This window comes from Mercenaria mercenaria, chromosome 5, assembly GCF_021730395.1.
Source record: "Mercenaria mercenaria strain notata chromosome 5, MADL_Memer_1, whole genome shotgun sequence".
Taxonomy (NCBI): Eukaryota; Metazoa; Mollusca; class Bivalvia; order Venerida; family Veneridae; genus Mercenaria; species Mercenaria mercenaria.
This window is the reverse complement of record NC_069365.1, coordinates 72,518,727-72,532,819: the sequence shown is the minus strand read 5'-3', so window position 1 is coordinate 72,532,819 and position 14,093 is coordinate 72,518,727.

The following is a 14,093-nucleotide window of genomic DNA, read 5'->3' as shown; positions in this document are numbered from 1 at the left end:
TCAGATCAATAACTGGAGAATGGTTAGGCTTACAGTGGGCAAACTTTGTAAGATGCTTGTCTGCTGTATGACCCCTATCAATCTGAGGGTCAATATGACGAGAACATTGATACTGACTGACTGTCAATCGTCATAGTATCTGTGACATAGCCAAAAGTTAACTACTATTGCTTTTGGGGTCAGTGTTTCGAAGTCCAACTGCTGAAAATAGTTTTGATTAAAGGCTTGAAGAATGTTCGGCACTCCTGTGGTGAAACTTCAAGATGATTGCCTGTGGTCAGTAGATGACCCTTATCTTTTTGAGTGTCGGAAGGTTAATGGTCAAGGCCAGAGTGACAGATTTAAACATGTTTCGAATCAGTAGTTTAAAAATGATCGGCCTACGTCAAATATACTAAAAGTGTCTTTGGTAAGTTAAATGCCCTAATTGTATATGGGGGGGGGGGGGGGAGTAGACTAATGTATTTAAGGTCACAGTGACCTTGCCTGGAAAAAGTTTATTTCCTTTAACTGACAACAGACCACCATGATAGGAATATCTCTACTCTTGATAGTCCCCTGCCAGCGTTTCACGAGATAGGGACTTAATTATGTCTTGCACTCCTCTTTCCCCACGACACATGATGATAATAATAACAAACATTTGTCCGTCCGTCCGTCGCATAAAGTAGATCCTGTGATAACTTTGAAAAATTCAAGAGTTTATTTAATCAATCTCGGTACACAAAGAAAGAATATGCACATTGTTTAATTTCTGTAAGTAAAAGAGCTTTTTACAAGACACTTTTAACATGTAGATTAATTAAGACAGCATGGAAATATGTTCATCGTTTTTTTTTCTGTCCGTCTGCCTGTCTGTCCGTCTATCAGTTACAAAATACGGACCAAGAGGTTTTTTTCTCGAAACCTGGTTTAGATATGGTTTTGAACGGGGGAAAATAAGATATGCTGGTCTTTTATTTAGTTGTAATTCAAGAGTTGGTTCCCGTGGTAACAAATACTTAAACAGTTTCAATATAATAAAAATTGATCCTGCAACATCAATTAGCCCTTATCATGCTGGACATGCACGATTCTGCCTTTGCGACCAGTGTAGATCATGATCAGCCTGCACATCCGTGCAGTCTGATCATGATCTACATTGTCCGCCTTTCAGCCAGTATCTTTTTGGTAAGCACCCCTTTTAACAGGTAATGGTACTGTCTAACTTGAAAGATGGACAAGTTCATTATAGAAATTTAGCAGCCTGCTATTTTTGCACCTAAGATTTCTTATTTTTAGTAATTTTGTTATTAAGTAAAATGTGTACATGCCCTTCTTATTTCTATATAGAAAATCTGACCGCTATCGATTATTGGCCGGAGGAATATTCTTCGGTATGGGTAAGGGTCAAGCATTTTATTACATGGCATGTCTATGATCTTATTCTGTATTTCGACTTTCATACATCTTCATGCGGCTTGCCAAAAATTTGCATTCGGACATCGTTCTTTTCTTCAAATAATCTGAGAATAATTCGCAGAAATGCGTCTGTTACATGACAATGAGATATATAATGGATGAAAGTCGATACAGTTCTATACCCTAGAGAATTTCGTCATTTTATCATAAGACAAAACTGTAAAAATTCACGATATTTTAGTAATGTGATTACCATTAAAACAGGGTCTGGACGTTCTATATACTTATTAGTTAGAATGCGTTTCGCGATTGCAATTCTTTTAGTACTTAGCAATCTACAGCATCTACCACTTGTTATTTAAAGGTTTGACGTGTAATTCATGGGCTATTTTTTCTAACTTTCGTATTTAAAAAAGTATAAATCGAAAAAAAAAGCATGTGCATACAGTGATATATTTTTATTACTTAAGATAGTAAATTCAATAAAGGATCGACAACCTCGATCTTAAACAAAAATAGCCTCTTTCTGAAATTGCAGTCTCGATTCGAGTTGGTAATGCCTTGCCTAAAATTGTTCGGCCTCTATCTGAATAATGTCAGCCTCGATCTTAAAAAGAAGAACCTCTCTTTGAAAATAAAACAGCCTCTATTTGAAGTTGACAAACTGGAGCAACCTCTTTTTGAAAACACCGTAACCTCATTCTGAACATCGATATATTCATTATCTGAAATACAAAAAATAGCCTCTTTCTGGAGATGTTTTTGCTAGCATAGCCTCAGTCTGGTTGTTACAAAGCCTCTATTTGAAAGTGTTTTATATAACGGTACTTTAAGTTTTATCACAAAAGCCTTGTCCAGTCGAGCACATTTTGAAAGCTGGGGATTAACAGGAAGTAGCTCTATAGCTGTAAAAAATCTTTGATGAAGAAATCGTATAAAATCTTGATGAAATAATAAAACTCATGTCACCATGCTTGTCAACACTGAAGACCATACCACTTGTGCTATTTTCATATATCGTGATACATTTTGTACTGCATTATCCTGACACCCCTGTTGTTTCCCAATGACTTGTCCTGACACCTCTGTTGTTTCCCAATGACTTCAACCTATCAACTGGTTTGTAACAGGTCAATGATCAGATCATTATATCATTCTTCACAAGTAAATAACATTTTTTTTCATGTTAATTTCAAATGTTTGATCTGATGTAGGGATAGCTTTAATTGTAAAGTGTGTAAAAACCTTTGTCTTTTTGGTGTTACTTCAGCTTCTATATGATGCTAGTAACGCATTTAAGACTGCACAGTTTCTTTCTGAAAGACCTGACAGAGTGTATCATCCGCGAAGTCCCTTACCCATGCCCATGTCATTTCTATTAGGTACTGGCATTGCTTCTTATTTGAAGCTAGTTGTATCATTTTGATTTTCTTTTTTTGAATTTATGATCTAGAACCTATTTCTGAAACCATCAAGCCTTTAAAATTTTTAAATTGTTTAAGTTTCTTTCTGGATATAACAACCTCGAACTGTAACAAAAATAACCTCTTTCTAAAAATGTAGCCTCGATTTGAAGTTGGTAAAATGTAACAACCCCTATCGGAAAATCGATGTGTTTATAATTGCTTCGGCCTCTATCTGAATATGTCAGTCTCGATCTAAAATAGGAGGACCTCTCTCTGAAAATATCACAGCCTCTATTTGAAGTTGACAAACTAGAACGACCTCTTTTTGAAAATGCCGTAACCTCTTTCTGAACATCGATATATACAAATATAGTTGTTTTCACTAGCATAGCCTCAGTCTGGATGTTACAAAACCTCTGTTTGAAAGTGACCCTATAGGTATAACGGTACAGTAATTTTATTTCACAAAAGGCTTGTCTAATCGAGCTGGGGATAAGCAGGAAGTACTTGTAGCTCTGTAGTTGTAGAAAACTTTGATGAAGAGATCATGTAAAATATTAATAAAATAACAAAAGAAGTAAAAAAAAATAAAAATCATATAATCATGTTTGTCCATATCACTCGAGTTATTTACATATATCAAGATACATTTTGTTCTGCATTGTCCTGACATCCCTGTTGTTTTCTAATGACAACAACCTACATGTATTAACTTATCTGTAACAGGTCAAATCAGATCATCCATCTTATCAAGCTTTTTTTTAAATTCCTATCTGATTTAGAGATAGCTTTAATAGTAAAGTGTGTAACAACCTCGTTGTGATTAAGGAGTCTTTTTGGTGTTATTTCGCTGCAAGTTTTCTTTCCGAAGTTGGTAAGATCTGGAGGAGTGTATCATTCGCGAATACCCTTAGCCGTGCCCAAAACATTTCTATTGTGTACCGGTATTGCTTCTTTTGGAAGCTAGTAGTACCTCTATAAAATTTGTTACGCTGTTAACTATTTACAAAGTGATTGTACAAAGTCAGTATTGTACTTACGTGCCAGCTTTCAAACATATCTAGCATGTGTTTTTGTAAGTTACATGTACAAAATAATTTTCTTGAACATATCACGCTTTCGTTGTTGTTTCTATAAAATAAATGTACAAAACACCAGTTTGAGTCTTGTAATAAAACAACAATATTTCGAAATTATTAAGACAAAAGAGTAATTATTTTTTATTAAATAAGCATCAGTCTTCACAGAATTCTAAATGTTATACATAGCTGAAACCAACACCGCTGTTAATTTCGATTGTCAATTAAAACAAGAAGTTATTTTGAGTGAGGCTGGTGCCTGTAGCAATAAACACATATTAGAAATTTGTCTTTTTAAATTGCTGATTGTTTAATTCTGAGAGAAATTCGTTTCCTTTTTGTTTATTATATTTCTTTGGGCTGAATTAACTGTCTCGTTCATACTTATTTTCTTCGAATTAGACAGCAAAATGAACAATCCTTGTAAACATCTGTTTTACCAACATTAAGCACAAAATCTCTCTCCGAGTTTCAAATTGCTGATTGATTAGAGGTGCATTAGTGATTTGTTTACTTTTTGTCTGTATATGTTTAAGGAGTGTACATGTTTCACTATATATTTCGACTGGTCTGAACTTTCAAGGCTTAAATGCATTACTTAAGTTTACTTCAACGTGTACTTTAGTGTCAAATTTTATAACGTTCCTTTTGGTTTAAACATATTTTATTCCCAAAAATATACAAAATTATATTGAAATACAAACACTACATGTACAGTAGATGGAAAGGATTAGAACGAAAGACAAGTCTTATAGAGTTCTTCTCCTAACGTTCCTTTTGAATCCAGATTAATCAACCTACAAAGTAATTGTATAAAACTTGAACATACAATTTCGAATACAGAAGGCCGCTAAACTCTGTTACAATAAGTCAATACTGCCGAAAATCTGTCGACAGTTTTGTTAAAATAGGAACTATCTTCGAACAAACTTTCATGACAAACTATGTTATTTTCAATGGATGAATACTAGGCATTTATAATTCAGACCTAAAACACTGGATTTGGAATTATTTTAAGGACAATCTGCAAGCATTATCTGTTTTGTGTTGACAAGACTGATTGATTACAAATGCACGCTGTTTAAATTGAGAAAATGCCTTTGAAATAAGAGAAGACGATTCTTTATTTAACTAGGAGGAGAGTAATGTAATCACGCACTGTATTGATTAAAACAAAACTGCTTTAATCCTTCATTAGTATTTCTTTGATTTAACCTAGGATATGGAAATTCGTCAAATGCACGCTAGTGTTAATGGCAAGCTTTCGGCATCGTTAAAACTTCGTCGTTTGTTGACACTAGCCGTGATAATTATATCAAGGTTTCCGATTGAAGGAATCAAAGTTTGATTTTAAAAATGTATACGTTTGTGATACTCGAAATAAATAGAAAATTAGGTCAAATAATTCGTTCTTCGCTATCCTCGCCCTATCACCATGTTCTAACTTATGCAGACATTTGTTTTGTCGCTGGGGCATAAGAACACCAAGTCAGCAGTGAATAATTCTATTCACTTTGCTGTGCCAAGGGTAAGTGAGTGGTCGGCTAGTTACAAACCCGTGCATGCCAGCCTGTTCATCTTTTCACGGTAACCAATAGTTATATTTGAAGAACACGTTTGAAGGCTCGACCTCTAGTTGCGAATTTCAGAGTCGGGTCAGTCTTCTTGAAAACGTTTAGGTTTCAAGAATTTTGCCCATATATGAAAGGTTAGTTTATCATGTTAATTATTGCAGGTGGCTGATTTATGTCATTTTGTTCTGCTGTGTTGTTTAATACCTTATTTGTCCTTTTGGCGCGCTAGTTCTCCGTTTTGGCATGTGGCGTGTTGACGCTGACACACCAGAAGGACATCAGAGGAGTAAGATATTGAAACTGTGTACAAAATATTCGAACTCGCGACCTCAAACATTGTCAAAAAAGAAAAAATAATAATAACAAACAGCAATTGCGACTCTTTCAATGATAAAACATCTTTCCACAGTTTAATGTTCTACTTTATGTTCCACTATCAAAGACTCTCAGACAATAAACAACATATATCATATTAAGCATTGTGTGCCAAAAAACTTGCTTTCAGAAGTGATTGTAGATAGGCAACAAACAATTATATTATGAGGATTGTACATCTACAAATAGATAGATTTTTTCCCTTTTTTTTTCATATGGGAATAGAAGAGATATAATAACACAATGAATTTCATGATTCGTATGCTTTATTTGACTGGCACGGAATTTCAGGGAAAAACAATCTCTAATTTACGCTTTCAGGAGTTCATTGTTTTCTTGAATTGATTGTAGCTAGACAACAAGAAATTGTTTTTGACGGAAGTTGATATTATTCCTTTCTCCTGAGGGTTGTACATCTAAGGTTAGATATATCATTTTAGATAGTAATTTAGAGAACCGACCGTTGCGCTAGCAATTCTATACATAGAGCGTGTTTTCACTAGTACGTCAGTATGAAAGCGCTTTAATAGAGGATATTACATGAGTGTCTTTTTCATATGAGCCGCGCCACGAGAAAACCAACATAGTGCATTTGCGACCAGGATAGGTCCAGACCAGCCTGCGCATCCGCGAAGTCGGGTCAGGATCCTTACTGTTCGCTAACAGTTTCTCTAATTGTAATAGGCTTTGAAAGCGAACAGCATGGATCCTGACTAGATTGCGCGGATGCGCAGGCTGGTCTGGATCCATGCTGGTCGCAAACGCACTATGTTGGTTTTTTCATGGTGCGGCTCATATTGAGTTAATTAAACGAGTTGAATAAATAATAAAATGCGAGGCTCTGCCGAGCATTTTATCAATTTTATTAAACGAGTTTAATAAACTCAATGTGGAAAGTCATAAATGTAATATTTATCACGTGTTAGCTTTTCCTGTCGAAACATCAAAAAATCTACTTTCTTTTACTATATAAACTAGTCAATTTGACCAACGTCTCCTATACTATAAAAGGCGTCGACGTCAAAGCTTTATTACACTAATGTATAGTGTATTATCATTTTTAAGTAATGGCTTTATTACACTCCCGCGGCGTCAAACATGTGATAATATGTTCTTTATATTACTATATCTTACAAATACCTATATGGTATCACGATGGCAAATCCCTAAAATAGCACTACATATCTAGAAATAGATATTTGGTTTTCAGACATGATGATGGCACACCCCTGTAAATAAAGCCCGTCATTTGTATGATAGATCTAGTTTTAATATTTTCCCAATATGTCTTTTCCCTTGCTTTTTTATATCATACTTTCTAACATAGCTCGATTTAATTTCTAGTTAAACAAAGAAGGAGATCAAGCTCTGTATATTTTGTGCAATAAACAACGGTTGACGCGCGGACCGGTAAGAGAGCATTATGACGCCAATTATGACGTCAAATTGTCGCATGACGCCCGGTTCATTACTCCTCGGGTAAATGAAGTCTAGCATAATATTTATTAAAATATTTCAATGAGCATGTGAGAATGAAAACATCAAGGCCTTCGTGTAATTTATCGCCTAAATTACCACGGTTCATCGTTCAGATGCTTCGGTATTTAACCACTCGGGCTAACACCCTCGTGGTTCAATTCCTACGCATCTGAACTCTGAGTCGTGGTAAATTAGACGATAAACCACTCGAAGGCCTTGATTATTTGTTAAATCATACATCTTCCCTGCACCACAATGTAAATTTTCTTGTGTTTATATTTTCTGTAAAATAAAGTAAATATCATGCATATGAGTGTGTTAGCAGATGATTTGAACCCTAGAAACATAATGTCAGCCTCGCCTATATAACGGCGAGAAGCTTAAAGGGTAATGTCAATTTTTCCAAAAGTCATAAATGTTAATAATTGTAAATAAAAAGTAAACCAACCTGATAAGTTCCATGAAAAAAAAAAGTTACATTTAGCTGATAAACTACGTATATAGAAAACATCGTAAAACATCGTAAGCGTTTGTTTCGCAGTAAAATGAGATGTCATAAAGCAAGAATTTAGGTTTATGCGTATTGATTTATTTCCATTTTCTCTCTAGCCATAAAAGTGGAAATGAGGCTTATTACTGCCTGTGCTCCGTAAACTTTGTCTCTACAAATATATACTTAACGGTGAAAAGGCAAGATTAAATGATAAATTAATGGTTTCATTTATTTCCTTATGAACAGCATTTACTCTTGCTGAGTCTGCAAACGTATTTCCTTTCTTCCAGACAAATAGTTTTTCGTTCGGAACTTTGCCATAAGTGATGATAGAAAGTAAGAGTAGAAACAGACCGCTGTTTTGACGACGTCCGCGTATAGTCAGGGAGAACATTCCTTAGATGTCGTCGCAGTTGTTCCGTCTGGTGAAATAAATGGCCGGGAAGCTGATTTTAATGATAAAATGCAACAAAATGTGTGCAATTTATCATAAAATTTTGTTTACAAATGGAAAGGAAATATATTGTAAATATAAGAATTTTTTTCAGTGTTCGTGCGAAATGAATGACAGAGTATGATCGGCAAATTAAAATCGAATCGCTAGAATTTGCCGATCGCATTCTGCCGTTCATTTCGCATGAACACCGGAAAAAATCACTTCTTAATTGTAATGCTATGGCGCGTGATTTTATGTCCTGAGTGAAGGTCTTTTAACAAAAATTCCCGGAAAATACTGTATAATTGCAATGATATGGCACGTACTTTTATGTCCTTGGTGGATGTTCATTTAACATTTTCAGGAAAATACAGTCGAACCATGTTGTATCAGAGATATCAGTAGTAGATCATTGATGATATTTTGAGAAAAAATATTACCAGGTTCAAGATGAAACCAGACAGGAACACCCTTTGCTGTCAGCTGCTCTAGAGAAACAATCATAAGGATAATGGCATAGTGTGCTGAAATATCGAGTGAAATATTATAAAAATTACGAAACTTCTCTAAATCTATATGTTTATTATTTAATCTATTAATAAAAATAGGCAAATTAACAGCTCAGTTACTGAAAAAGTACATGGTAGACATTTTTACAGTTTGAAAAAATGTCATCAAAAATGTGATTTTCCCATTTGTTCCCGCAATAAAATATATGAAATAGACTTATATTTCCATCAAGAACTGTATGCAACTACAGAAAATGAAAAGGGAAAAGAGTCTGCAGCTTTTATGTAAGTAAGTTTGGCTTCATTAACTACAACTTCCTAAAATTAACTCCCTTTTGCGGCTTTCATTGTCGCTTTTGGGGACTTCTTAGAATAAATGAAAGCGAGATTCTGGAGGAAAGAAAAACAGATCAGGGCTCTTTATAGTTGGACTATTTATTTGTATGCATACATTAAATTTGATGGTGATCTGCCTAAACTAGTTCCCTGAAATGAGCACATCATTATAAATCCTATCAACGTAATATATATTAAAAAGACACAAACAAACTATCACAAAATGATGATTTGAAACCAATTCTGCATTTTTTTTATTCGTATTCAAATATATAGTTACTAGATATCAGACATATGAACTCTTCGTAACCCTCTTTAAATTATTATCGCCAAAACAACCGTATTGTTTTAGCCAAGTTTTCCATCTAGATCGCAGAGTCAACTGATATTGCCAGAGACCTATCCAATTAAATCTACAGCGGCACAGTTCAAAAAATAAATTTTAAATCATAACAAAATCACAGCCAAGATTTGAACATATAGCTTTATTCATGTGTTAAGAGTTGCGCGTCTTCATTTCCTGATTTTCATTTGAACTAAGCCATATCTAAGGTATTATAAGGCACATTACTGCAGTCATTTTGATTATGAATAATGAAGAGCTACAATTTTTTGTACCCTACAACTGTATTACAGCTGCGTTCAACGGTAACTTTTAGATAGGGGATCACGTTTTACACACTACATTGTTAGTTCGTTTTATTAAATTTATTATCTAGAACCTATTTCTGAAAATAACATATAGCCTCTAAAATTGTTTCGGTTCCTTTCTGGATCTTAAACAAAAAACCACTTTCTGAAAATGTAGTCTCGATTGGAAGTTAGTTAAATGAAACAACCTCTATCTGAAAATCGATGCGTCCGACCTCTATCTGAATATATGTCAGCCTCGATCTAAAACGGAAGAATTTCTTTTTGAAAATATAATAGCCTCTATTTGAAGTTGATAAAATGGATCAACCTCTTTTTGAAAATACCTTAACCTCTTTCTGAACATCTATATAACCATTATCTGAAATACAAATTAAAGTTGTTTTCACTAGCATAGCCTCAAACTGGATAATACAGAGCCTCTGTTTGAAAGTGTCCTAACGTTTTAGCCTTTGTATAACGGTACTTTAACTTTTATCACAAAAGGCTTGTCTAGTCGAGTACATTTTCAAAGTTGGGGATACTCTTAAATTGTAGAAATCTTTGACGAAGAGATCATGTAATATTTTAATAAAAGAATCAGATCATCATATTTGTCTACGCCGAAGACCACACCACTCGAGCTATTTACATATAGCGTGATACATTTTTACTATACATTGTCCTGACATCCCTGTTGTTTTCTAATGGCATCAGCCTATTAACTGATTTGTAACAGGTAGATCTGATATATGTATAGCTTTAACTGTAAAATGTTTAACAACCTCGTTGTAATAAGACGTCTTTCTGGTGTAACTTCAGTCTCTATATTTTACTAGTAAAGCGTTTTAGGCTACACAGTTTTTTCAAAGTAGTAAGATCTTGAAGCGTTTGCCATACACAAATTCCTTTACCCACGCACAAATGACATTTTTACTGGGTACTGGCACTGCTTATTTTTAATGCTAGCAGTACCCATTTAACAGTTTGTTACACCCTCAACCTTTTTCAAGGTAATTGTACAAAGTCTGTATTGTTCCCGCGTACCAGCCCGTGTTACTATAAAACAAATCTAGAATGTGTTTTTGTAAGTTATATGTACAAAATAATTTTATTGTTAAAATATACACAATTTTCGTGGTTGTTTTCATAGAATATATATGCAGTAAACCAATGTGAGTTACATGTTACCAATCTTGTAATAAAACAGTAATATTTTGACATTATTAAGACAATAGATCTAATTATTTTTGCAAAAAAAATGAACACCATTCTTCACAGAATCCTAAATATTACACAAAGACAAACCCATTAACGCTGTTAATTTCGAGTGTCAATTAATACAAGAAACTATTTTCAGTGAGACTGGTGCCTGTATTAGAAATTTGTCTTCTTTTTGTATTCTGCTCTGAATTTTAAATTGCTGATTGTTTAACTCTAAACGGATTTATTTCCTTTTTTGACTTTTATTCTTCTTTGGGATGAGTTAATTGTCGGGTTTGAGATATATTGCCGGTATTAACTCTTCGAATGAGACAGCAAAATGAACAATCCTTGTGAACATGCCAGAAAGTTGTTCTGTTTTCCAACATTAAGCACAAAAAGTATGTCTGAATTTAAAATTGGTAATTGCTTAGTTGTGCATTAAGGATTTGTTTATTTTTTGTGTTTTATTTGTTTAAGGAGTGCAAATGTTTCATAATATATTTCTGGCTTGTATGAACTTTCAAGGCTTAACCCTTACCTTGCTAGATTTCTATAATGAACTTTTCAATCTTTCAATTTATTTATTTATTGGATAGTAGCAATAACTGTTAAAAGGGGGTGTTTACCAAAAAAAAAAGATACTGACTGAATGACGAACAGTGCAGATCTTGATCAAACTGTACGGATGTGCAGGCTGATCATGATCTACACTGGTCGCAAAGGCAGAATCAATCGTGTCCAGCATGATAATAGTTAATTCATCATTTATATATTTCTTGCTAGTACGAACGTTCAAGGCTTAAATGCACAACTTATGTTTTCTTTAGCATCAAATTTTATGATGTTCATGTTCATTTTGAATCCAATTCACAACTTTCAAAGTATTATTTTGATACGTTAACATACAATTTGAATACAAAAGGGCGCCAAACTTTCTGTCACACTAGGTCTGGACTGAAGAAAAGCTGCTGACAGCTATGTTGCAAAAGGGCCTATCTTCAACAAACTATGGTATTTTAACTGATGAATATCAGGTATTTAAAACAAGGATGCACATGATCACAGTTTTCTTTTTCCTGCATTTTAAGGACAGTCTGCAAGCATTATCTGTTTTGTCTTGACGAAAGGTATTACAAGACTGATTGATTACAAATGCACACTGCTTAAATTGAGGAAATGCCTTTGAAATAGGAGAAGGCGATCCTTTATTTCTGCAAGAGGAGAATAATTTGATCACGTACTCTATTGATTTAAGCAAAACGGCTTTAATTAAAACTTCATTAGAATTTCATTGTTTTAGGCTAGGATATGGAATTTTACGTCAAATTCACGCTAGCGTTAATGGCGAGCTTTCGCCATCGTTGGATGTTCATAGTTTCTTGTTATAGCTATAGCTGTGAAAATATATCAAGGGTTCCGATTAAGGGAATCAATCAAATTTTGATTTTAAAAATGTATACGTTTGTAATATTTGAAATAAATAGAAAATTAGGTAAACTAATTCTTTCTTCGCTGTCCTTGGTCTATCACCATGTTCTACTTTATACAAACATTTTGTTTTGTCGCTCAAGTCAGCAGTGAATAATTTTATTCATTTTGCTGTGCCTAGAGGAGTAAGTGAGTGGTTGGCTAGTAACACATGACTGGCTTTTTTCCCACGGTACCAATAATTATATTTGAAGAAAACGCTTGTAGGCTTGATCCCTAGTTGCGAAATTCAGAGTTAGATCAATCTTCTTGAAACGTTTATGGTTCAAGAATTTTGCCCATATATTAAAGGTTATTTAATCATGTTTATTATTATAGAGAAAATTCAACTGGTGGCCTATTTATGCCATTTTGTTCTGGTGTGTTGTTTAATACCGTATTTGCATTACTGGTGCGCTAGCATGTCGTTTTGGCATGTGGCATGTCGGCGCTAACACACCAGAACGAAATTTCAGAAATCAGCGGGTCTTCTGAACTTCTAGCCAATATCATCAGCTGAGTAAGATACTGAAACTGTGTACGAAATATTCGAACTCGCGAAACGTCGGGTCAGGTCTCAAACATTCTATAAAAAGAAATAATAATAATAATAATAATAATAATAATGATAATATAAAAAACCAATTGCGACCCTTGCAAGGATAAAACATTTATCCATAGTTTAATGTTATGATGTTCACTTTATGTACCATTATCACAGAATCTCAGGCATTAAACAACATATCTGAATTATATTAAGCATTGTATGCCAAAAGTTTGTGATTGTAGATAGGCAACAAACAATTACTATGAGGGTTGTACATCTAAAAATATATATATTATATTATTCATTTCTTCATACGGGAATACAAGAGATATAATAACACAATTAATTTTATGATGCTGTACATTATGTTCGTATGCTTTATTCGACTAGCACGGAATTTCAGGGAAAAACAATCTCTAATTTACGCTCAAAATAAGTCTGCTTCAGGAGTTCATTGTTTTCTTGAATTGATTGTAGCTAGACAAAAAGAAATTGTTTTTGACGGAAGTTGATATTATTCTTTTCTCCTGAGGGTTGTACATCTGTTGTTAGATATATCATTTTAGATAGTAATTCAGAGAATCGAATGTTTCGAATTGCCATTCTATACAAAGAGCGTGACGTCACTAGTAGGCTACGTCAGTATGAAAGCGCTACCGTAAATTTTGCTTACTTTACTAAAACATACAAATTCCTAAATTATATCACGGTGGCAAATCCCTAAAGTAGCACTACATACATGTACATGTATTTAGAAATAGATATTTGGTTTTCAGACATGATGATGGCACATCCCTGAAAATAAAGCGCGTCAGTCGTATATCCCTTGCTTTTGTCATATCATACAACCATACATCTCCCCTGCACCACAATTTCAATTTTCTTGTGTTTAAATTTCCTGTAAATTAATGTAAATATCATGCATATGAGAGTGCTGGCAGATGCTTTGAACTCTAGAACTATAATGTCAGCCTCACCTATATAACGGCGAGTAGTTTAAAGGGAAATGTCAAATTTTCAAAAAGTCGTAAAACATTTATTTGTGAATAATAGAACAACCTGGTTCGGTAAGTCCTATGAAAAAAATGTTACATTTAGTCGTCTAAAACATCGTATGCGTTAATCTGACAGTAAAATGAGATGTCGTGCAGTAAA